We start from the raw sequence: 23,998 nt of genomic DNA, 5'->3' as shown, positions 1-23,998 counted from the left end.
GTCAATCATTGGATATGTATACATCCTTATAAAGTACAAAGTATAAAGGCCATCCATGACCTGGTGCCCACTAACTCTGACTTTACCTCTTTACACTCTCCCCCATCTCATTCTACTTTAGCCACTCTGGCCTCCTAGCTATTTCTTGAACTTAATATGTACACCCCAGGCCTTTGTTCTTGCTGTTTTTTCTGCCCAACACACTTACTGCTCAAATATCTACATAGCTCATTCATTTCCTTCATGTCTCTGTACAAATGCCACTTTGGTTTTAAAAAGGGGAGGGAGAGAATTTACCCTAATTATCCTATTTTAAATAGTAATCCTCTGTATCACTTTCTGTCTCTGTATTTTGGGTTTTCGCAGTTACAGTTATTGTAAAGTAAAGGGATACTTTTTTTTTTTTTTTTTTGTATTTTTAGGGCCATACCAGAGGCATGTGGAGGTTCCCAGGCTAGGGGTGAAATAAGAGATGTAGCCACAGACCTACACCACAGCAACTCGGGATTCAAGCCACATCTGCAACCTATACCACAGCTTATAGCAATGCTAGATCCTTAACCCATTGAGCAAGGCCAGAGGTCAAACCTGCTTCCTCGTGATGCTACTCAGATTCGTTTCCAATGAGCCACAACAGGAACTCTCATTTTTTTATATCTATCTTTGTTTTTTGTCTTTTTCCTTCAGTAGAATGAGGCACAACTGGGCATCCTAGTTAACAGCCAGACCCTAGAGATAGAGTTACTACAATTGCATTCTTTCTCTACTACTTACTATGTGATCTTTAGCAGGCAGTCCTGTGCCTCAATTTCCTCAGCTCTAAAATGGGGATGGGGAGTTCCCTGTCATGGCTCAGCGGTTAACGAATCTGACTAGCATCCATGAGGACACAGGTTCAATCCCTGGCCTCGCTCAGTTGGTTAAGGAGCTGGTGTTGCCATGAGCTGCAGTGTATGGAGTTCACAGATGCAGCTCAGATCTTGCATTGCTGTGGCTGTGGTATAGGCTAGCAGATACAGCTCAGATTTGACCCCTAGCCTGGGAACCTCCATATGCCATGGGTATGGCCATAAAAAGCAAAAAATAAAATAAAGTAATATAAAGTGGGGATGGTAATAATAACTATTTCATATGTTATAATTCAATCTAGGCCCACAATCTATGCTATTGAAGTATTACTCTCTGTTATTACTATTACATTTATTTTTACTATTAGAATTAAGCTCCATCAAGGCAGGGATTGAGTTTTCTTTGTATTCCCATTTATAAATGCTATTGTGCATGTGCATTTTTTTTTTAAAGAAAAGTCTAACATGCACATAGAAAAAGGAACATCATAATTATACAGCTAGGTGAGATTTCACAAATAAACCCACAAAACTAACACTAACGTTAAGAAATAAAATATTACCAGCTCACCAGAAGCCCATCCCCAAAACTATGACCTCCTCAAAAAGGTAACCACTATCTTAATTCCTATCATTATAGATTAACTTGGCCTACTTTCTGAAATTTATGTAAATAGAATCATATAGTTAGTACTCTATAGTACCTGACTTCTTTCATTAGTTGTAGTATGTAGCAGTCATTCATCATTCATTCATTCATTCTCATCATTGTATAGTTTTCCAGTGAATTCTTAGTCCACTACAGTCTTCCATTGTGGAAATATACCGTCATTTATTTACCCATTCTCTGGTTGACAGACACTTGTGTGGTCAGTTTCCAGTAGGGGACTATCATGAATGGTGTTGCTATATTTCCAGTATGTCTGGTGCACATAGACAGGCATGTGTATATACCTTAGAAGACGAATCTACTAGGAAGTAGGGCATGCTTTTATTTAGCTTTAGTAGATCATGTCCAATAGTTTTCTCAAGTGGCTATACCAGTTTACACTTCTAACAGCAGTGTTCACCTACTTTTAAGCAACATAAAACTACACAAAAGATTTTGTTCTCTTTCCAACTGTTTTCACTGAATACTATGATTTTAAGATCTGCATATGTTACTGCACATGTATTTCCTCTAACCACTGCATGATATTTAATGTTATGCTTTTATCTATTGAATTCGTTTTCTTTTTTTTTTGTCTTTTTGCTATTTCTTGGGCAGTTCCCGCGGCATATGGAGGTTCCCAGGCTAGGGGTCAAATTGGAGCTGTAGCCACCAGCCTACGCCAGAGCCACAGCAACTCGGGATCTGAGCTGCGTCTGCAACCTACACCACAGCTCACGGCAACACTGGATCCTTAACCCACTGAGCAAGGGCAGGGACCGAACCCGCAACCTCATGGTTCCTAGTTGGATTCGTTAACCACTGTGCCACGATGGGAACTCCTGAATTCATTTTCTGATTTTGGGGGATGGTGCTTTTCAGTGTAGCAGGCTATTGTTTGCCTGCCCAGCACCCACTCCCTTCTTCTACCCTGACAACTACCTGTGCTCTTCCACATGGATGAGTGCTCCAGCTCCAGAGGAGACTCTCAGGTCGTCCAAATCAATCATGATAATTTTATTTCCCTTATGACCTTGTTCTGGCCAATAAGACTTGAAGAGAAGGCTGTACAGGATGGAAGAGTGGGAAAGCTACTTCTTTTGAAGCAACATCTTAGCTCTTCTACAAAAACACAAGGAAGAGTTCCTTTTTTCTTACCTGGATATTTGTGTGTGAGCTTGTGACAGCTGGAACTGCTGTAGCCATCTTGTGACCAGGAAGGGAGCTAGATGAAAGATGAAAAAAACTGAGTCCATCAGGACATTACTAAGTCAGGAGCCACCCTACCTCCAAACCAACAGATGAGAAAATTATTTTCACTGGATTTATTTACCTGCAACCAAAATGGTCCCATTACAACAATTAAAACATTAGCATCGACTCGTTCTTTAAAAGCTATTTTATATTTAAAATTGATTCCTATAATACCATTTCTCAGTCCCTTATTTACCTTAAATAATTTCAGCTTGATGCCCTTTATTGACTGTGTTAATTTTATGATACTGAGCATCTAACAAACAAGTATCTCTCAACTTACAGTTAAGCATTGTACAGCTTGTTCCTATATAATTTTTTTTTCTTTTTTAGGGCCACACCTGCAGCATATGGAGGTTCCCAGGCTAGGGGTCAAATTGGAGCTTTAGCTGCCAGCCTACACCATAGCCACAGCAACACAGGATCTGAGCCACATCTGCAACCTACACCACAGCTCACAGCAATGCTGGATCCTTAACCAACTGAACAAGGCCAGGGATTGAACCTGAGTCTTCATGGATGCTAGTCAGATTCATTAACCACTGAGCCATGACAGGAACTTCTCATATATAATTTTAGAATAATGTAGTTTACTTTGAACAAATATGATCTGCCAGCAATAAGGTATCATAACACATTTGAATCAGTGTTTTAATCTTGTATCTTACAAAATGTATGTTAGGCAAAAATTTTCAAAACATTAACAGTCATGTCTTCTATAATAAATATATTTCATAAGTTTTAGAACAATTTTGTTGTATCAGTTTTTGGATGGGTGATACATGGATATGAGATACAATGTTGCATAGATTCTTGACTTATTTTACAAGTCTTTTATAGGTTAATTAAAATTTCAGCATTTTATCTTCACATAGTCTAAAATAATATAATTACACTGAATATGGAACACATATTCTATGTTAGGCACTGAAACTGAGCCTTCACAAGCATGATTTAATTTTACTTTATGAGCTATTTTATTCTAATTTTTAGGAAGGAGAATGAAATGAGGCACTCCTACCCAGCAAGTGAGGAGCAAGGGCCAGATTTGAACCCAGATCTATGGATTATAAAACACACACTTTTAGCCACTTTGCTATATGATTCTTCTAATTTTTTACTGATAACTACATGCATATTTAGTAGCAGATGGGAAATGCCATAACAAAGTTTTAACCCTTTAAAGTAAGCTAAAATGATAATTATAAATAATATCTAACATTTATTGGGCACATCCTGTGTGCTATAAACATATTAGCCAATTTACTCTTTGCCAAATTCATCTTCAGATAGATAATGAATTATTTGGGAATAAAAAGAGCAGCCCCCAAAAAAGTAGAAATATTTAAATCAATTAATAGTCTGATCATATTTAACATAAAAATAAACTTGAAGACAAGCACTATTTTGTTATATTACAACTTTTTCTATTGTAAGGGACCAAAAAAGTCCCAAATCAAACTGACTTAAGCCAAAAAGAGACTATGACTTATATAACAGGGAAATCTCCAGAGGCAGAGCTCCTCTGAGTAGGGATGGATTCTGGGCTCCATAACATCCCACAGCTCATTTTTTCCATCTTTTTGCTCTACCCCTACCAGTTACTCCCCATTTTGTCTGCTTCTTTCTCAGACTCTAGTTGGTGCTTCCTGGCACCTCCAAGTTCTCCCCTTCTGATGGCAAAAACAGAGGTAGCAGCTCCCACTTCACAAAAACTCAAGTTCAAGGCCTGAGGGATTTTCTAACAGTCTTACAACTACTCTGATTGCCCTGGCTTAAGTCACTGCCCACTGAAACTATCTCGTAGCAAAGCGGTACAGTTCTCTTACTTTTGGTTGCAAGTAAGGAGATTCTGGTCAGGGAGATGAAATTCAATGATTTGCCTTAGGCCAGAGTCAATTTGCTCTGGGAGAAACAGTCCCCATGTAAGAATTTTAACTACCTGGAGATTTCAGTGCTGTGGGGAATCTCAAGCCAGACACATGAAGAGGTAATGTGAAAAAAAAGAAAGAGAAAGATACCACCTTATAGCTCTTCCAGCCATTCTAGCCAAGGAGCCAAATATGTGAGTCAAGAAGCCATCTTAGGTATACAGTCCACTCAAGCCTTCAGATTACTCTAGTCTCAGTTCCATGTAACTGCAACCATATGAGAGGCTCCAAGCAAGAACTCCAAGCTCAGCTCACCCCAGTCAACCTACAGAACCATGAGTGATAGCAGTGAATTGCTATTTTAAGTCACTAAATTGGGGAGTGGGGGAGTGGGGAGAATGTAGTAAAAGATAACTTAAACAGATGCAAAAATCTACCATATGTAGTATTAACTCTCAAACTAGAACAAGTTTTATAAACAACATGTAGTGAAGGGTTTTTTTATTTGTTTGTTTTATTGCCTAGAAGAAATCATTTATCCAGGCATATATGATAAAAATGTTAATGAATCTTTTTGTTCTCAAAGTTATTTAATTTCTGTGGCTCTTGAGGTAACATTTTGATCAGAAATATTGCTCTATAGAGACAGCAAGGCTTTCCCAAAAAAAAAACAAAATTGTTTTTTTAGGGCTGCACCTGTGGCACATGGAGGTTCCCAGGCCAGAGGTCGAATCGGAGCTATAGCCGCTGGCCTACACCACAACCACAGCAACTTCAGGTCCAAGCCAGGTCTGCGACCTACACCACACGTTACAGCAATGCTGGATCTTTAACCCACTGAATGAGACCAGGGATCGAACCTGTGTCATCATGGATGCTAGTCAGATTCATTTCCACTGAGCCACAATGAGAACTCCCTCAAAATATTAATCTCAGTTTAAAACCAGTAACGTTAGTCCTGAATTAACTCTGCCGCTTGCCTAACAATTAGTCATAACAAAGCAGACATTGGAATCGAATTTTTAGGCAGTAGAATCTTTAAGAATCCAGAAATCTGAAATGTTTTCCAGTGTCACAGTGGGAAATATATTTCTACATTTGAGACAATCTAAACTTCTACTGGCACTTTTATAGGGGCATGGGGAACAACACAGGTCTTCATTTTACCAGAAGGCATAACATGTTGTTTTTCTACATGAACTATACATTTCCAGGAGCTAAGGATGTGGGGTGCTGGGGAGATGGGGACACAGTGAAGAAAGAAGTCAAATACACTTCCAGAAGAGATAAGTGTTGACATTAGATTACCAGATTCAAAGAGGACGTCGTATCTATTTTTTTCCCTTCAATGGAAGATAAATTGGATTTCTATTTTATTGCTGATTCTCCTCTTTTTAGTCATATTTCCTGTCTTTTATTGAGAAGCTTTGCTCTCATTTTATTTGCAAATATATTTAAGCTTCAAGACTACATATTCATTTTATCTAGATTTGAAATAATTTGACTTGGCTTGGATTTAACTTTGTCTTGAGATAATAAAGTATTTGCCTAACAATAGAATAAACAAGGCTAAGAAGAGTTCATTTCAAAATAATTAAGATCAAAATACATTTGGCCTAAAATATTAACTCTGTGTCTACAAGTATATACTGTTAATCTACAAGCAAGTCTTACCTATGCACTGGAGATTCAACTTGGAAGCATATATTAGTCTAAGTTGCCAAAACAATAAAAAGATTTTTTTTTTTTTTTTTTTTTTTTTTGCTTTTTTAGGGCCGCACTTGCGGCATAATGAGGTTCCCAGGCTAGGGGTCCAACTGGAGTTGTAGCTGCAGGCCTATACCACAGCCACAGCACCATCAGATCTGAGCCTCATCTGCGATCTATACCACAGTTCACAGCAATGCCAGCTCCTTAACCCATTGAGCAAGGCCTGGAATCGAACCTGCAACCTCATGGTTCCTAATCGGATTTGTTTCTGCTATGCCACGACGGTAACTCCAAAAAATTAAATATTGATCAAGAAAGGCCACTAGAGTCTAGAGAAAGAAAGTTCCCTGAGACCAGAGACAGACCCTGAACATTAGGCCTGGGCCTTAGGAGGTATACAATAAATGTGAATTGAATGAAGGAATCGAAGGTTCAGACTTCAATAATTGAAGTTTCAGAATTTAAGGGAGGTATCAAATGGCAGTTCATGTACCACATTCAGTCCACATTCTTGTCTGGTTTGACCTGCATTTTGTTATATTTTGTTTTGTTAAAAAGGTAATAAATTCATTGGTTAAAAATGGTATATAGTGAAAAGTCTCACTCTCACCTTTGCGTCTTATCTTCCTACCTGCCCCCAACTTCTCTCAAGATAATCTCTCTTTTATTAGTTTGCTGTGTATTCTTCTAGAGTTTCTTTAGGCAAATGATAATAGGTAAAGATAATCTTAATTCCCTCTTTTTTACACAAAGGCAGAATATTATATATGCTGCTTTTTATCTTGCCTTTCTTTTTTTTCCACTGAATTTATACTTGGAGATCTTTTTCTCTATTACTCTAAAGTAGTCAATTACCTTCATTGCGTTTCATGCCCGGCCATGGTAGGCATAACTCAAATCGGCTAGAGTGATACTATCAAAGGAGGAGTGGGAAAGAAGACTTGTTTTGCCTGGTTCATCATATCAAAGTAGTTAAGCAGGGTGGGGAAGGCCACTACATGGTAAGATGTCTTAAACATAGTGAGCACATCCTACATGAGTTAACAGTGAATGAACTGCAAGCACAACAGCCACAGATTGTTAGCTGCCCCACTCCCCACTTCACACGCGCATGCAGACACACACACACACACACACGCAGATCTAGAAATGCTAAACCAGTGACAGTGCCAGAATTCCTAAGTGAAAAAATCTCAGCACTTCCCTCTCTCTTCTCTAAGTGCCCAACCCCTCTATGCCAACTCCACACACTACATTTTCCACAGGTAAATTCACCAGATGCAGTGTTTCCTAGATTTATCTAATATCAAGAATTTTAGGAGTCTTTTTAAAACTTCAGATTCCCAGTTCCATCCCTTGGATATTCTTACCTAGGTCTGAATCTTCGCTATTAGGATCAGAAAAGTTTAGGAAGACTGTTTTAAGATGTTGCTAAACACGTTCTCATGCCTGTGTTGAAATAGATCTCTTAGGGACCAGCCGTTATAATTAGATGCTGAGTACCTTAACAGATGTCTTTTCTAATGGCTGTTTTAGAGAAATATTCTTTTAGAGAAGAGCTTCCCCCAATTTTTTTTTCTCTATGATAAACATATAAAAAGTTAACACTTGCTTGGCACACTGGAAGAGGCCAGAGTTAGCCAGAAGCAACAGATTCAGGGTTTTTAGGAGGATGGCAAAATGAAAAGTGGTATTTCATTACACAATGCTTGGGAAATTTTGCTTTACAGTTATCTTGAGGCGAAGAAGAAAAGAAAAATGGCATTTGTTTAGCTCTTATATGCCTGGTGATATACTTAAAACTAAGGCTTTTATCTTGCATAAAATCTACTAAGCATAGACAGATGTGTATTATTTTCTCCATTGTAAAGAAAAACAAACTGAGATAGTTGGATTTAGACCAAACCTTTTCCATAGGTAGAGTCAAGAGCTAGAATCTGACTGACATTTTTGGTTCCCAGGCCCAAATGATAACCAGTATATATCTCAAAGACTAAGGAATGTTCTTGAAAAAAATCAAATAACACAACTTCTCCTGGGTATATTTTGTCTTTAACCCTAGTTGCTGGAGCTCTGAAGAGAATTCTGCTTGTAGTAGCCAGTCTCCAAGCTGGCCCCCAGAGACCAGTATTCATACTCTGATATTCTGCCTCACACATTACATCAGGTTTGGTCTGTATGACCAATAAAATATAGTGGACACAATGACATGTGGCTTCAAAGGCTAGGTCACTCACTCTGGGAGAATCTAGCTCCCATAGGTTAAGGATACTTGAGCAGCCCCACGGAAAGGCCCATATGGTGGAGAATTGCCAGCAGTGATGGGAATGAGCCATCCTGGAAGCAGCTCCTTCAGCACCAATCCTTCAGATGACTACAGTCCCAGCTGACATCTTAACTGCAGCCCCATGAGACACACCAAGTCAGAGCCCCCAAGCACATGTGTTCCCAGATTCCTGACTCATAGAAACTGTAAGATAGTAAATGTTTATTGTTTTAAGCCACCAACTGTTGTAGTAATCTGTTACATATCAATATGTAACTACTACAGTTTAGTACAGGCTTTTTTTTTTTTTTTGCCTTTTCTAGGGCCGCTCCCGCGGCATATGGAGGTTCTCAGGCTAAGGGTCTAATCAGAGCTGCAGCCATCGGCCTGCACCACAGCCACCACAACACAGGATCCGAGTCGCATCTGCGACCTACACCACAGTTCACAGCAATGCTGGATCCTTAAGCTACTGAGCGAGGCCAGGGATCGAACCCACAACCTCATGGTTCCTCATCGGATTCATTAACCACTGCACCACGACAGGAACTTCTACTATAGGCTTCTATTACATGGACTGAGAAAACAAAACACAGTAGATATCTGCCTCTATTGTATTGATATATTCCACAGTCACCTGAAGGAAGAAAAAAAAAAAAAAAAGCAAGATTTTTTCTCTAAATAAATTTAAAAATAAATGACATATTTTTTAAAGATTTTTGTTATTATACTTTCCAAACATCGGTAACTTTTTATTTTGCTTTATCAAGGACTGGTACTGAAAACAGAACAAAAATAGCAGGGCAAGGTCACTTCAACTAAATAAATATCTACATGAATTTGCTGTTTGAACCAGTACAACTGAAAAATAAAATAATCTACCAAGTGGGAGGGAGAAGCGGTTTTGTAAATCCAGCTCAGTGCTGAGCTAGACTGACATACAGTCTCTGATGACAAACTATGTCTGCTTTCTAAAGATGAAGCACATGTTTGCTCATGGGTTTATCAACTATAAAACAAGGACCATCTGTTACTTACCACCAGAGGACCTGGAGAGAGAAAATAAATGAAATAAATGGAACTGAATTTTCCTCTGTCCAAGACAAATTTTTCTCTTTTTCATTTCTTTTTTTTTTTTTTTTTTTGGTCTGTAATGTTCTAAGAAAAGAAGCCTATTGCCCATAATTAGGTCTAAAAAAAGTTTATTTAAATCTCTGATGGCTACAGCTCCGATTTGACCCATAGCCTGGGAACCTCCATATGCCCAGGGTTCTGCTCTAAAAAGACAAAAAAAAATTTCTGATAATTTCTTGATTATCCATATAAAAATATTTCCAAGACAGGAATTAACATGTAAGCAAAGTATAGCAAACAGGTCATAATGAAATGATAAATTTTCACTGTATTATAGGGATATCCCACAGCCAACTCATTTCGGCTTTATTTTTGCCAAGTATTTTTTAATTATTTGTACCTACTACTATCTAAGCAATATGGAATAATGGGTTAATACTCTAACACAATTTCTAAATGAGGGAACTTCGACAGCTAGACAAGTGCAAGAGTGGTTTCTGCAAACATTGGGGCTAAACCTGGGTAATATTATCTAGCTCTTGGGCACTTGTCTTTAGCGTGGCAAGTCCCAGAAGTGGGGTGGGTGGAAAAAAGGGGGAAAAAGGTGGTAAAGAGAACCACTTAAAAGTGATGTCTTCCCCCTTACTTCATCCCCAGGTATCTGGTATTCTTAAGCTCTTTCTATCCTGCTTTAAATCTTTCAAGAAATCAAAAATAGTGTTGCTTGTTGTACATCCTTATGGCCTAAATCCAAGCTGACCACAATCCTACAAATCATTAACCTAAATGAGGCTGACCAAGCATGGGCCTCCAGGCTACTTTCTAACAGGCAGGTCCATTGCCCTTCACCTGGTAAATCTCAGGCACATGAGAGAAGCAGTTTACCCAGGTCTATCTTTCACATTTGTAGCACTGAAGCAAGAACACAAATGGAGGCCCATGTTTAAAAGTTATAAATCAGGCTAACAAAATTATTAAAATATGTCTTATCCTCCTACCTCAACAACCTCATAACAATAAAAATTTTTTAAATATGTACAAAGCTATGGATTTTATATAACTGAAAATCAGGAAAATAACCAAGACTATTAAATGTAATCATTGCATGTATCTGTGGTATTTGGATCAGTAAATAAGACATCTATAATTTATAAAATATTATATATTTTTGTTTGTTTGTTCGTTTTGTCTTTTTAGGGCTGCATCTGTGGCTTATGGAGGTTCCCAGGCTAGGAGTCCAAGCGGAGTTCTAGCTGCCTACAGGCCTACACCACAGCCACAACACCACCAGATCAGAGCTGCATCTGTGATCTACACCCCAGCTCACAGCAATGCTCGATGCTTAACCCACTGTGCAAAGCCAGGTGTGGAACATGCACCCTCATGGTTACTAGTCAGATTCATTTCCACTGAGCCATGATGGATGGGAACTCCAAATATTATATGTTTATTACATAAAATACATATTTCTTTCCTTTAGCTCACCAAAATTATGTTGTTAAATCAAGATTTTCATATAATTTAAGTTCTGACAGGAAATACCAAATTAGATGACCTTTCTTGGGTTGAAATTATTACATACTTTTTATTAATTCCCATTAGAGAAACTTTGCTGAGATAGTGGCAAGTGGAATCGTCAATTAAATTTGTAAAGCAACATTAAGCTCAGAAGTGAATATTCATTTCACATATAATGTTCAAACACTGTAATGGTTGGCATATGATAAATTATCATCTCAAAAATATTACAAAGTGTTTTAATTTAATTACATAGGTTACTCTCACATTGTGACTTCCAGGATTTCTTAAGACAATATGTAGATTCATACAATAATTCTTAATTCTTCTGCTTTCACATTTTTTAAATTCAGAAATATTACAAAAATTAAAAACAGCAGGAGTTCCCATCGTGGCTCAGTAGTTAAAGACTCTGACTAGGAACCATGAGGTTTCAGATTCGATCCCTGCCCTTGCTCAGTGGGTTAAGGATCCAGAATTGCTGTGAGCTGTGGTGTAGGTCGCAGATGTAGCTCAGATCTGGAGTTGCTGTGGCTGTGTAGGCCAGTGGCTACAGCTCTGATTAGACCCCTAGCCTGGGAACCTCCATATGCCTCTGGTGCAGCCCTAGAAAAGGCAAAAAGACCAAAAAATAAATAAATAAATAAAACAAAAACCGCAGTATTCCTCAATTTGTTCAAATCTTTCTTTGGTCTCCAATGGCCAGAGAATAGTCTTTACAGAAGTTAATTTGGGGACTTTTTTTTTTTTTTTTTGGTATGTGAATCTTCTTTGTAGTCATGTGAACATTTTTATTTCTTCATTTTTATTTTATAGTTTTTTGGATTGTCATTTCTGCTGCATTTGCACATGCAGTTTCTATTTATAAAAAACCACTTTCTTTAAATTTTAAGTTTTTCAATCCTTTTAAAAGTAGCCAAATTTAGATTTTTGCCCCTAAGCTTTTGCTAATATTATTAATAGCAAGTAAATATGTGCATAGACATACTCAAAATTAATTTCATTTTCTGCCAAAAATCACAATTCACTATTTGGGAAATTTTCTCTTATTTCAGTTAACTGTTCTGGTAAATTTTGAATCTTGTTTAAATCTAACTGCTTTAGCAGCATTTGACCAGCGCTCCCATTGTTTATCCATGAGTACCTATTAGGTCAAATTCTGTGTTTTCCTCAGTATGTTCCACCTTCGGACAGACCCTGAAAATACTGTACATAATGTTTAAACTATTCAAAAGAATGTCAACAATATCAGCAGTTTTGAGACTATGTCTCTTAGTAACAACATCAAACCATGTGTTGTAAATGGCATTAAGAATCTTTCTGGATTTTTCACCAAAATTACCTTTATTGTTATCAACCATGTTACTACCAGTACCACAGTTTTACTCTCAACAATCTTTTAAATTAGAGCCTAAATTGAAGTTTTTTAATTCTTCCCTCAAGTAAAAAGCTCTACTTCTAAAAACAAGTCTGAAACCAATGAAATATTCATTAGCTTAAACTAACTTGTTTTCTTCTCCTGGTCATTGGACATATATGTAAATTAACATTATCTACGTAGCAATACTTAATCCTGGTACAATCAAGTTAAACTGAATAATTATTGCTTTTTAAAATTTGAGAAATGACTTTTTTTTTTTTTTCGCTTTTTAGGGCCGCACCTGTGGCATATGGAGGTTCCCAGGCTAGGGGTCCAATCGGAGCTATGGCTGCCAGCCTACGCCACAGCCAGAGCAACTGTCGGATCTGAACCATGTCTGCAGTCTACACCACAGCTCACAGCAATGCTGATCCCCGGCCCACTGAGCAAGGCCAGGGATTGAACCTACATCCTCATGGATTCTAGTCAGATTTGTTTCCGCTGCACAACGAAGAGAACTTCAGAGGAATGACCTTTTAATCTCACTTTACTATCTCTTATATTAATATTCATTTTTTAATTCTCCTTACTAGAGAATTATCATTTGTTTCATTATTTTTTTACCCATCTTAAGTTTCTGATCAGTCTTTCATCAAAGTTCAAAGTCATTTCTACAAATTCTAGACATCTGCCTTTATGTTCTATAAATATTTTGCTGTTCTGCCATGAAAGGCATCATTAAACTTGGCTGAATACTGGCACACAATATTATTTTTTAAGTAAGATTATCTCCATGTACTAGTTTGACATTTACTTTTATTTGTGGAATATTATCTTTTCTTTATTGTTTGTTTGACTCCTTTTTTAGTTCTAGTAATTCCATGTGTACTTTTTTGTGTGCAAGGGACATTTCATGGTATTTTAATTGAGAATTTAATTGTTTCTTATCACAAATACATCCATTAATTGAAGTCAATCATGAAGATTGGTTGTAAAATACTTTAACAGTGATAACAGAGTTTCTAAATAGAGAATATAAAAGCCAGTTTCACAATCTCCTTCTATTTGAAAGAATTTTCGAATAAAATGAAACATTAGAAATTCTGCCACATTCATGCAATGGAAAATAGTAATCATTAATTTAAACCTGGATATGTTTTACTAGCAACATTCTCAAACTGTCACAAGGACATACCTTCACCATTTCCAAGAACATCATCCAGTCAAATGATCTGGAGGATTTCTTCGGAATTTGCTGATTTCAAGACCAGTTATTTCTCTACCTTCTAAACGGCAAGCCATAGTTACTTTTGTTGTTTCTCCATGACAAAACTGACATAAAATTGATGCTTTTTCATTTTCATTGTTTAATTAGTAACAAAATCCCCATTTAATATAGAGTATAAAGTCACAAGGATTTTACATCTGACCCACCTAACCTGTAGATTTTATGAGAATGACATTCTTATTAATTTGCATTGTTTTTTGTTTCTGGCCACACTCACAGCATGTGGAAATTCCTGGGCCAGGGATTGAACCCACACCACAGCAGTGACCCAAGCCACTGCAGCAACCATGCCAGATCCTTAACCTGCTGTGCCATAGGAGAACTCCTAATTTGCATTGTTTTGATCAGTAGTTAAATAAGAGCTTAGAATCTCTTGTTTGCAAATTCTATTAGGGTTATGCTCAACAGAATCTGCTCATTTCCACTGTTTCTATATTTTCATTTTTAGATTAACTAGAATTCTTCTTTGAACATTTCCTATTTCTTTTTTTGTTCCATGTTTTTTTCTTTTTTTTTTTTTTTTTTTTTGTCTTTTGTCTTTTTTTGTTGTTGTTGTTGTTGTTATTGTTGCTATTTCTTGGGCTGCTCCCTCGGCATATGGAGGTTCCCAGGCTAGGGGTTGAATCGGAGCTGTAGCCACCGGCCTACGCCAGAGCCACAGCAACGCGGGATCCGAGCCGCGTCTGCAACCTACACCACAGCTCACGGCAACGCCGGATCGTTAACCCACTGAGCAAGGGCAGGGATCGAACCGGCAACCTCATGGTTCCTAGTCGGATTCGTTAACCACTGCACCACGACGGGAACTCTCGTTTTTTTCTTTTTTAATCTCTATTCTTGAATTCTCTATTTCTATCACAATTCTCTATTCTTCACTATCCATCATTCTCAATGATCTAAAAGATTTAGAAGTAAAATGTTATATAGAATATAAAATTTCAATGTATCATAATCAAAAATATAAATTTTAAATGCAGTAAAATGAAAATTTTTCATGTGTTAATAGTTATTTTTCTTCTAAAATATACAAAATTATTAAAATTAAAAGGTAAAATGTAAACTATAAAATACAATGAATATATATAAAATATAATGAAGATCAAGTTATAAAGTAAAATTAAATACTGCTGAAATTTTTATTTTAATATTTGGAAATTTAATTAATCTTATTAAACAATTTTATAAAAGAAAACTATTTGGATTTCTAGCATTCAATGTCCATCTAGTTGCCAGTGTTAACAACTGGGTATCACACTTTAAGTATAATACATCTAGACATAGATGCATACAAATTTAAGAACAATTTGAGTTGTTTAATACCGCAAAATATTCCTCAGACATCATATACAATAACTGCAAATACTGAGCATATCTGGAGTAAGTCCACAACCATGAATTGCTTTCTATGGAGAAAAGCAAGAAAATGGATGCTCAGCACTAGTGGGAAATAAAACTTCCTAAAGCAAGTACCTATTGTATTCATATGGGAAGGATTTGACAAGTTAATTAATCTATCGTTTCTCTTATTTAAGTGTTTCTGCTGACCAAATCCTTCCTGGATGGTTGAAGCATTCTCTTTTTCTCATGTTGAGGGTAGCATAACCCATAATACTTCATAGCATTCAGATGCAATTGCTTTCATTTTCAAGAGATAGCTTCAAAGATGTGGAAAAGAGTTTCCCTTTAGTCTAATGCATGTCAGTCACGAGCGTGGATGTTTATTGACAGAACTGCTTACAGTTTTCTAATGATTTCTTGCTTATGTATTGTATATACTTGTGATCTGAGGATACTGTGGGAGCACAGGGCTCAGAGCCTCTTTTTCCCAGATCTAAGTATGGTACTGAGTTCAGCTTTCCATATTTCCTCTCCTCCTTTCTTAGTCCACTGCCTCAATGCACCTGAAAATCACTCTCCTTCTATGTCGCCCCCCTACCCACCCCCAGAGTTCCTGCTATGGCTCAGTGGGTTAAAAATCCGACCATAGCAGCCCAGGTCACTATGGAGACATGGGGCCAAACCCCAGCTCAGCACAGTGGGTTAAAGGATTGGACATTGCCTCAGCTGAGGTGTATGTTGCAGCTGCATCTGGGATTCAATCCCTGGCCCAGAAACTTTCATATGCCATGGGTACGGCCATTAAAAAAAAAAAAAAAAAAAAAAAAATCATGCTCATCCCTATTGCCCATGCCCGGTGTAAGGCCTTGGCTAATTTACTCTTTCAGCCACTTCATGATTTATTTGGAATTTGAACTGAAAAAAATTCTTCAGACTCTCACAAGTTGTACAACATTCTTTGTGAGAAGAAAAGTCTCCCTAGTGAGGATGGGCCATCAAACTTTTATACATGCTGTTCCCTTGCCTGAAACACTATGCTCTCCTCTCCTTAGACATTTGACTCATTTAACAGCTCTGTTGTAACCTCTACAGAAAAGACTTCCTTAGCCTCCCCAATTAGATCAAATCCCCTTTGGATATGCTTCCCTAGCATCTTGTTCTATTTAACAGATCGATGATTTTATACTTATTTCTGTAATGTGGTTAGTGTTTGTCTCCCTCCATAGAGAGGAACTGACACGAAGACCATGTCTGAGTATGTTTTGGCACACCGTTATATCCCCAGAGCTTAGCCCATACTGTACACATAGAAAACACTCAAGATTTAATTAATTGGGAGCCATTCAGCTGCAGCTTACATTCTGTTTTCTTTCTTGCTTTTCGACCTTGGTCAATCATGAGGCTGAAGAAAATCTGTCTTTTAGATTTCAGCTTGATAGTATCTTCTTGGGAAAGCTTTCCCTGAGCTCTGGTACTAACTCAAAATCTCCTTGCTTTTTTATGTTGGGAAAAAAGTGTAAATTCCAGTTGGCCTCCTGACATGATTTCACATCCTGTGTTTACACCTGAGCACCTGTACTCCAGTGAACTCTCTCCAAAGTTGTGCAAAACTTGTTAAAAAGACTGGCTTCGTGGTGGGCAAAGTGCACTACAGCAATCTTAGGAATATTTTCACTGGCTTAGCAAAATCTTAAGTTTGGCCACAGAGCATGGCCAATTTTAGAAAAAGGTATATTTTCCTCTGATCATGTATTTTGAACACGGACTGGCATCAGAACTAGGAAATACATTTTCTAATACGATCACATTTCTTTAAGTAGAAATAAAGGATCTATTCTCAGCATTCAATTATACCTGAACACCAAGTAGCCAGGGAAACAAACAAATATTTCCGACGAGTTTCTTTTGTTTTTTAATGATTTTTATTTTTTCCATCATACCTGGTTTACAGTGTTCTGTCCATTTTCTACTGTACCGACAAGTTTCTTGACTCCTTTTTTGCAACTTTTAACTTCATTACCATGAAATCATTTGTTTATTATAGAATGACTTTCCTGGTTCTGCTGGGAACTTGAAAACCTAGACAAACCAGTGAATGATGGTAACGTGTCTCTCTCCTTTTTCTCACTTCTCCCATATTTAGTGGGCACAGACCAAACTTTTATTTAGCTTCCTGCCTCCTCTGCTTTCCTCTGCACACGTGTAGGATATTTGGTCCCTGACTCTTTACACAATTTTCCTTGTATTTTAAAAGACAGCAAAATTGGACTATAATAATTAGACATTGACATCACAACCCACAAAATAACTGTTGTTAAGTTGAATCAGCAGTGAAGGTTTTCAGTAGATTTTTTTTTTTTTTTCTCATTTGAGTCTTCATCTATTTTAAGCAATGGCATAATGGAAATGGCAATTCAAGATGGACACAGTCAAATGGGGCACCTCATTCTCATAAGTTGCTGAGCGTCCATGGGGCCTGGAAGGACTGGCTAGTCTTGTCTCAAACAAGAGAACTTTCTACCCAGAGTATCTGAAGGGCAGAGAAAGATTTTTATTAAACTCAGTCAGTGGAGAGAAATATGGGAAAGCATTAGACTAATTACATTCAAACTCAAATGATCAAGCACTAGTTCACTGGCTCAATCAGAAGCTTTACTAAATGAGACTCACGAGCAAAGAAATTTGTTAAGGTGTTAAGAAATAAACTAGCATAAGTATGTATATGACATTTTAATCATCCAGAAGGCTTGACCTCTATTTGGAATCGATGAGATTATCCTGGCAAAAAAAGTGTACCATCAAGTTCTGAGAAAGCATACACTGCACACCCTGAGTCTGTAGCCTTAGAAACAGAGAAGGGAAAAATCTATATTTTTCTTCCTGCATATGAAAACAAGGCCAAAATTGCTTTGAGGTCTTTACTTCATACAAAATAGCATCAATCTTTTTTTTTTTTTTTAATCAAGGTAATATGTTAGAAGTAGAGAGCCTAATTCATCTGTTTTTATCAGGTAATATAATAGAAGTAGAGGTCTAATAACTGTCCATTATCTTGCTTCTAGCTAGAAGAGACATACCTCAGTAGTTTTATCTGCTGTAAAACAGCGGGTATTTCTCCTGAATTCTCTTTAGAGCAAACAAAGCACTTTTTCTTTGTGGTTGAGAGGAGCCAAGGAAGGAACCCTTCTGAAGCCTTGTCCAAGCCCCAGGAATTCCCAGTAACACTGCCATATTGCTTCCACCTGGCCTCATCTGGGAAGTGAAAGATTATTAAAATATTTCAGTCATTTTCAAGTGTAGGAATGTTTTAACTTTTTGCCTTTAGAAAGGCATCATGGAAGCATGCTTTTCCTTCCTTCTCTCTCCCCCAACTTTGGATTGTTTTTCAGTTATTTTTTAACCATGAGTAAATAAAGAAATGACTGAACTTGTTAACTGTTGGTCCTGATATGAGTAGTAAATTGAAAACCTTTAAAATAATAAAATAAACTCTGACAGTATTATAGATGTATAGACTGCTAAAAAGTCACTTGGGGCAAATACTCAGCAGTCTTCCCGCAGTATTTTCAGTTAACTTTAAGGGTTATGGTTTTAGTAAATACTTTGCCTTCACTGGACGATAATAACTGTGGCTTTCGTTAGTTATTTCATTTCTTGCATGAAATCACTCTGAAACAAAGGAAAGTCTGTGTTTATTTGTAACTATTTTATTAGTGGGTTATATGTTGCATTTTCTCATTGGTCAAGTTATTCTAGGGAGAAATAGGAAAGTAACTTCCAAGGGATTTTATTAAATATCCATGTTGCTTAAGGTAAAGTTGGAAACAAAATTCCTTCTCATTATCATGTTGCTTAAGTCTTACTTTTCAATCTTACCCTTCATTATTTAACTGACCTGTTACACAAAAGAAGACTGTAAGATTGTCTCATAACATTGCCATGTCCTTAAAAATTTCCATGACCCACATTTTGGATTATACCTTCAAGACTTTTAAATAGTGAATAATTGTATGCTTATCCAGGACCCAGTCTTTCCATTATTGTTCCTGTTTTCTGTGTCCCAGTTCACAAGTTTTTAGCATAATGTAGTCAAAGAGGAAAACATATCGGAGATTCAGAAAGCAAGAGAGATGAAAACCTCAAATCCCCCACTAGTCTTAATTAAGACTAGCTATTGGTCTGATAGTATTAATTTATTATTGGGCCAAGGTGAGTGAAAGGGGAGGCCCAAACGGCATCCACAAGTGGTATTTCAAAGTAAAACCTTATCTACACTCTCATCACATTTTTACCAAAAAATGACCCTTCCACCTGACCCACAAGAACTATTTGTCAAGAGCAGTCATAAATCATCTAGATACTGACCCTTTACACCCAGGTTTTGCAGAAATGATTAAACCATCATTTCCTAGCTCATGTAGACCACATCTTCCCCTCTGCTCACCACTGTGGCTGCATAGTCACTAGGTAAAAGTGTGGGGGATTCCTGGGGGGAAGAAGGGGCAAGAGATGACACTTGTTTTACCTCCTTTCCCCAGCTACCCTTGAGCAGGTTGGGCTTTGTCTGAAAAATTTCCAGACTGCATTCCACCACCATGCTTGCCACACAGAAATTTCCTGACAGGTTACTCTGTGTGTCAACTCTGCTATGCTATAGTACCAAGTGACCAAATCAAACACTAATCTAGATGTTGCTGTGAAAATACTTTTGTAGATGTGGTTGATATCTGTAATCAATAGACTTTGTAAAAAAAAAAAAAAAAAACAGACTTTGAGTATAGATTATCCTCAATAATGTGAGTGGATCTCATCAATCAGTTGAAATCCTTAAGCCAAAAACTGAGGTTTCCCAGGAAAAAAGAATTCTGCCTCACAAATGAATCATCAACTCCTGACTGAGTTTCTAGCCTGCCTGCTTATCTGCCCTACAGATTTCAGGCTTGTTAGTCCCCACAATCTCATGAACCAATTCCTTAAAATATATCTAGCCAGCTAGCTGTAAATGTAATATACATATTGGTTCTCTTTCTCTGAAGAACCCTGACTGGTACAGAACCTTGTTCCATTCCTGTTCCTTCATTATTGTGTTGTATATTGAGAATTAAGAGGAGTCAAGAACAGACACACCTATTCATGTTGAAGAACTACAGTTCTAAGAACTATACTTACTACTCTGGAGGATTCCCGGAACAATCAGAACATAGCTTTCTCTCATGTTTGATTATGCATACATGGAGCACTGCTGCATTAGATGCCTTATCTATACCTTTTTTGCCTTGTTTTAAATATGCAATTGTGTTTGCACTATATGCAAAGTCTCATAATTCTGCCTCAGTATTTTGGCAAATATTTATAATAGAAATTAGATATTTTTGTTACATAAACGCATAATTCTTAACACTGTGACATATATTTTGGCATCTAAGTAATTCATTTTAATAGTGTTTGGGTATTAATGTATTTTATATAATTAAGTTTAATTAGATCATCTGAGTTAATTGAAAATTAGTCATTCATTCATCTTTTAATATAAGCCATTTCCTAGAAAATTTTGCAAAAACTTCAAAAAATTAACTAAATTGTCAAAGTGGGAAACACCGATCAATAAGGATTTGTAAATAACACTAGCTTTAAACAATGAAAGACCAGACTTTTTAAGCACAAAGCTGATTTCTTGTGGCATGCTTCTAGAACCCTAAATACAAAGAGGTAGTTATTATTTTAATTATTCTTTTGTGTGAAAGAAAATGTCATGTCAGCTAATTTTCCACTGTAAAATGTTTAGGAATTTCAGAAAGTCCATAGTTATATAAAATTCTCTCCATTCATTTCATGATACCAGGGTTACTAATGATCCTTAGTTGAACAATCTCACTCGTTTCCCTGCTTTATGCTGCATTATGCACATTCTAGATTTGCAATAGTTTATAAAGAAACAGGGGGAAAAAATACCAGATCCTAACAAAATAGGAAATGAAATTCTAATTCAATTAAAATTTAAATAAATTTTAAATTATAAAGTTCTGACTAATCTTAGAATCATCTAGGGTAACTGAATTAAATATCTCTCTTGTGAAAGCAAAATGTGAAACAAATGTAGTAACAGTACAAGACTAGAGGACTGATCCATTTACAACCATTTTAACTTTTGAGATGTGTTATAAATCTGCTTTTTTTAAATTAACATTTATTCTTCTTTGCTTTCAGGGCCCTATTTTTTAAAAAAGAAAGAATACATACCTAATTTCTGAGCAGATATTGGCTTAAAATTGAGTCCAGAAAGATCACATTATTTCTGAGATGGGAGGCAATATATCATGGTGGTTATGGCAACCAGATCTGGGTATAAATTCTTGCTCCACCACTTTCTAGTTGTATGACTTTGCCAAATTAACAGCTTCTTCATGTGTAAAATAGGGACAGTAATATCTTACTTGCTGAGTCATCATAATGGCAAGTACGTTTTATACATACATAATCTAAAAACAAGTAACTCTACACACGTACTCATATATACATAAAGCATTTAGCATGGTACTTGGAAAGTAGTGGTGCTCAATAAATGGTAGATATCCTTCTAATGTAGAAATTGTCTTTACTCATAATCATTAAAGTTCTGTTCTAATCCTATTCAGTATGTTTTAGGACAAAATAACATTCAAAATGTTTACTTATGCCAATCATCACTGTGAAATATAAAACACAAAACTGTATAGTGTAGAAATTTTTTGGTTATAAGCAATAGAAATGGACTAACACAGAAAATAAATTTCTGAGTGTTGGTGGTATAGTGGTGAGCATAGCTGCCTTCCAGAAAATAAATTTCTGGAAAGGTGTGATACACCCTCAGAAGCCATGGGAAAGGTCAATAATCAGGCTGTTCTGGAGGTCTAGACAGCAGAAGCTCATGAACTTTTCTTTTCCAATTCAAGATTTTGCTGCTACAATTCCATTCCAATTGTTAGAGTCATTTTTTCATTTATGATTCCAATTCTAAGACATAAAGTCTAAGCCATCTAGACTGGCTGAAGGAAAGTAGACATGTCAAGGTCTCAGGTTTGCTTTGCCCCACCCCACCCTCCAAAAGCAAAGTCCAAGGGCTATTGTAGAAAAAGGAGAAAGGGGTGCCAATGAGAAGACAAATGTTGTATATGTATAAAAGCATACCCTTTGTTGTTTTTCAGAAATCATTTGCCCTGATAATTCAACATAATCGTGTATTAGAAATCATGTTATTTCCTTAATGCCCAATATACACAACACACTAATAATGATAGTAGGCAACTCAGAATTCTGCATGTAATACTCCCAAATAAGCTGGAAAGTGGTAATGACAAATTTCCATTTCCATTTGTACAACAGGAGTGCATCTGGAAAATCTGCTCTCCTTCCTCACCCTCCTTTCCCCCACTTACTGGTCTTTCTCACCTTGGTTCCTGAAAATGACAGGAATGGTAGTAATATATTCCAGTTCTAACTTTCAGTTTGGGTGGGCTTGAAAGGCAGGGAATAATGGCAGGTCCCTGAACCCCCAGAAGCACTCAAGCTCATTTGAGCTGTGGTGTACTAGTGATGCAGATCTCATATTTCTGTTGGATGGCAAAGTTGATGTAATATGAACACTATCTAATTTAGATTCTGTTTAGCTTCTTAACTACAATTGAGTGGAAACTTTTCCAATAGCAATGAAGGATTAGATGAGATTCTTTCTTTTAAAATAAATACCAGTCAACTACCATAAGGAATTATAGTAACATATACCTACCAAGTGGTCGCTTACTTCAGGCTCATTTCTTTTAAGCTGTGTATGATTCTAACAAAACTGATTAATCACTTCCAGAATTACAGCAGATTGAAAGCCTTACATTAAGCCATCAATAGGATTAGAAAGAAAATTTTGTCAAAAGTACAATGAAAATAGCAAAGAGGAGACAGAGAAGAAAAAAATGCCATGAAAATACACAAAACCTCAAAAATATGACAGTAGATGTCCTATACATGTCAAAGTTCCTGAACTGTATCACATTACAGTATAATAATGGATATTTATAATGATGACCCTAAGTCCTTAGGAAGTCTATTTATATCACACTATAGTACAATAACTGGTATTCGTAATGATGGACCTAGGTCCTTAAGATTTCCATTTAAGGAAGAAAAGAATGTGATATATTTTTTAGAAAGGTATGTAAGGAAAGTAATTCTTTTTTTTTTTTTTTTTTTTTTTTTTGCCTTTTTGCTATTTCTTTGGGCCGCTCCCATGGCATATGGAGGTTCCCAGGCTAGGGGTCTAATCGGAGCTGCAGCTACCGGGCTACACCAAAGCCACAGCAACGCAGGATCTGAGCCGAGTCTGCAACCTACACCACAGCTCACGGCAACACCGGATCCTTAACCCGCTGAGCAAGGGCAGGGACCGAACCCACAACCTCATGGTTCCTAGTCGGATTCGTTAACCACTGTGCCACGACGGGAACTCCAGGAAAGTAATTCTTAAGAGGCTGCATTTAAAGGATAATTTTGGTTATCTCGAAGTATATAATATCTTACCCCGCAAGATTCTAGATAACAATAATGATAGTTAATAATAGCAGTCAACATTGATTGAGGATTTATCACGTGCCAGACACCTTGCTAAGTGCTTTACCTAGATAATTTCATTTGGTCCTCATGTGAAACCCCAGTATAGGTACTACTATTATGCCTATCTATCAGATAAAAAAACTAACAGGGTAAGTAGTTATTCAAAGTCATTTTGTTAGTAAGGATAGGTAGATGAGATTATAATAACAAACAACTCTAAAATCTCAGTGGTTTAAGAG

General features: G+C 36.9%; 1 protein-coding gene across 1 annotated transcript in view; it reads right to left on the bottom strand.

Annotated features, from left to right (window-relative positions):
- Positions 1–23,998, bottom strand: part of LOC146405651 (uncharacterized) — a 467,211-nt gene that overhangs the window by 274,826 nt on the left and 168,387 nt on the right. The window contains exon 7 of the mRNA XM_085011721.1: positions 2,656–2,722. The gene's annotated coding sequence lies outside the window, so the exon portion shown is untranslated. The remainder of the gene's footprint in view (positions 1–2,655; positions 2,723–23,998) is intronic.

Source organism: Sus scrofa, chromosome 2 (genome assembly GCF_054392235.1).
Source record: "Sus scrofa isolate SSC_HxYL_T2T_F1_AM1 chromosome 2, Sscrofa_HxYL_maternal_Yorkshire_Landrace_v2.0, whole genome shotgun sequence".
NCBI lineage: Eukaryota > Metazoa > Chordata > Mammalia > Artiodactyla > Suidae > Sus > Sus scrofa.
This window is presented reverse-complemented; position numbering and strand designations above follow the sequence as displayed.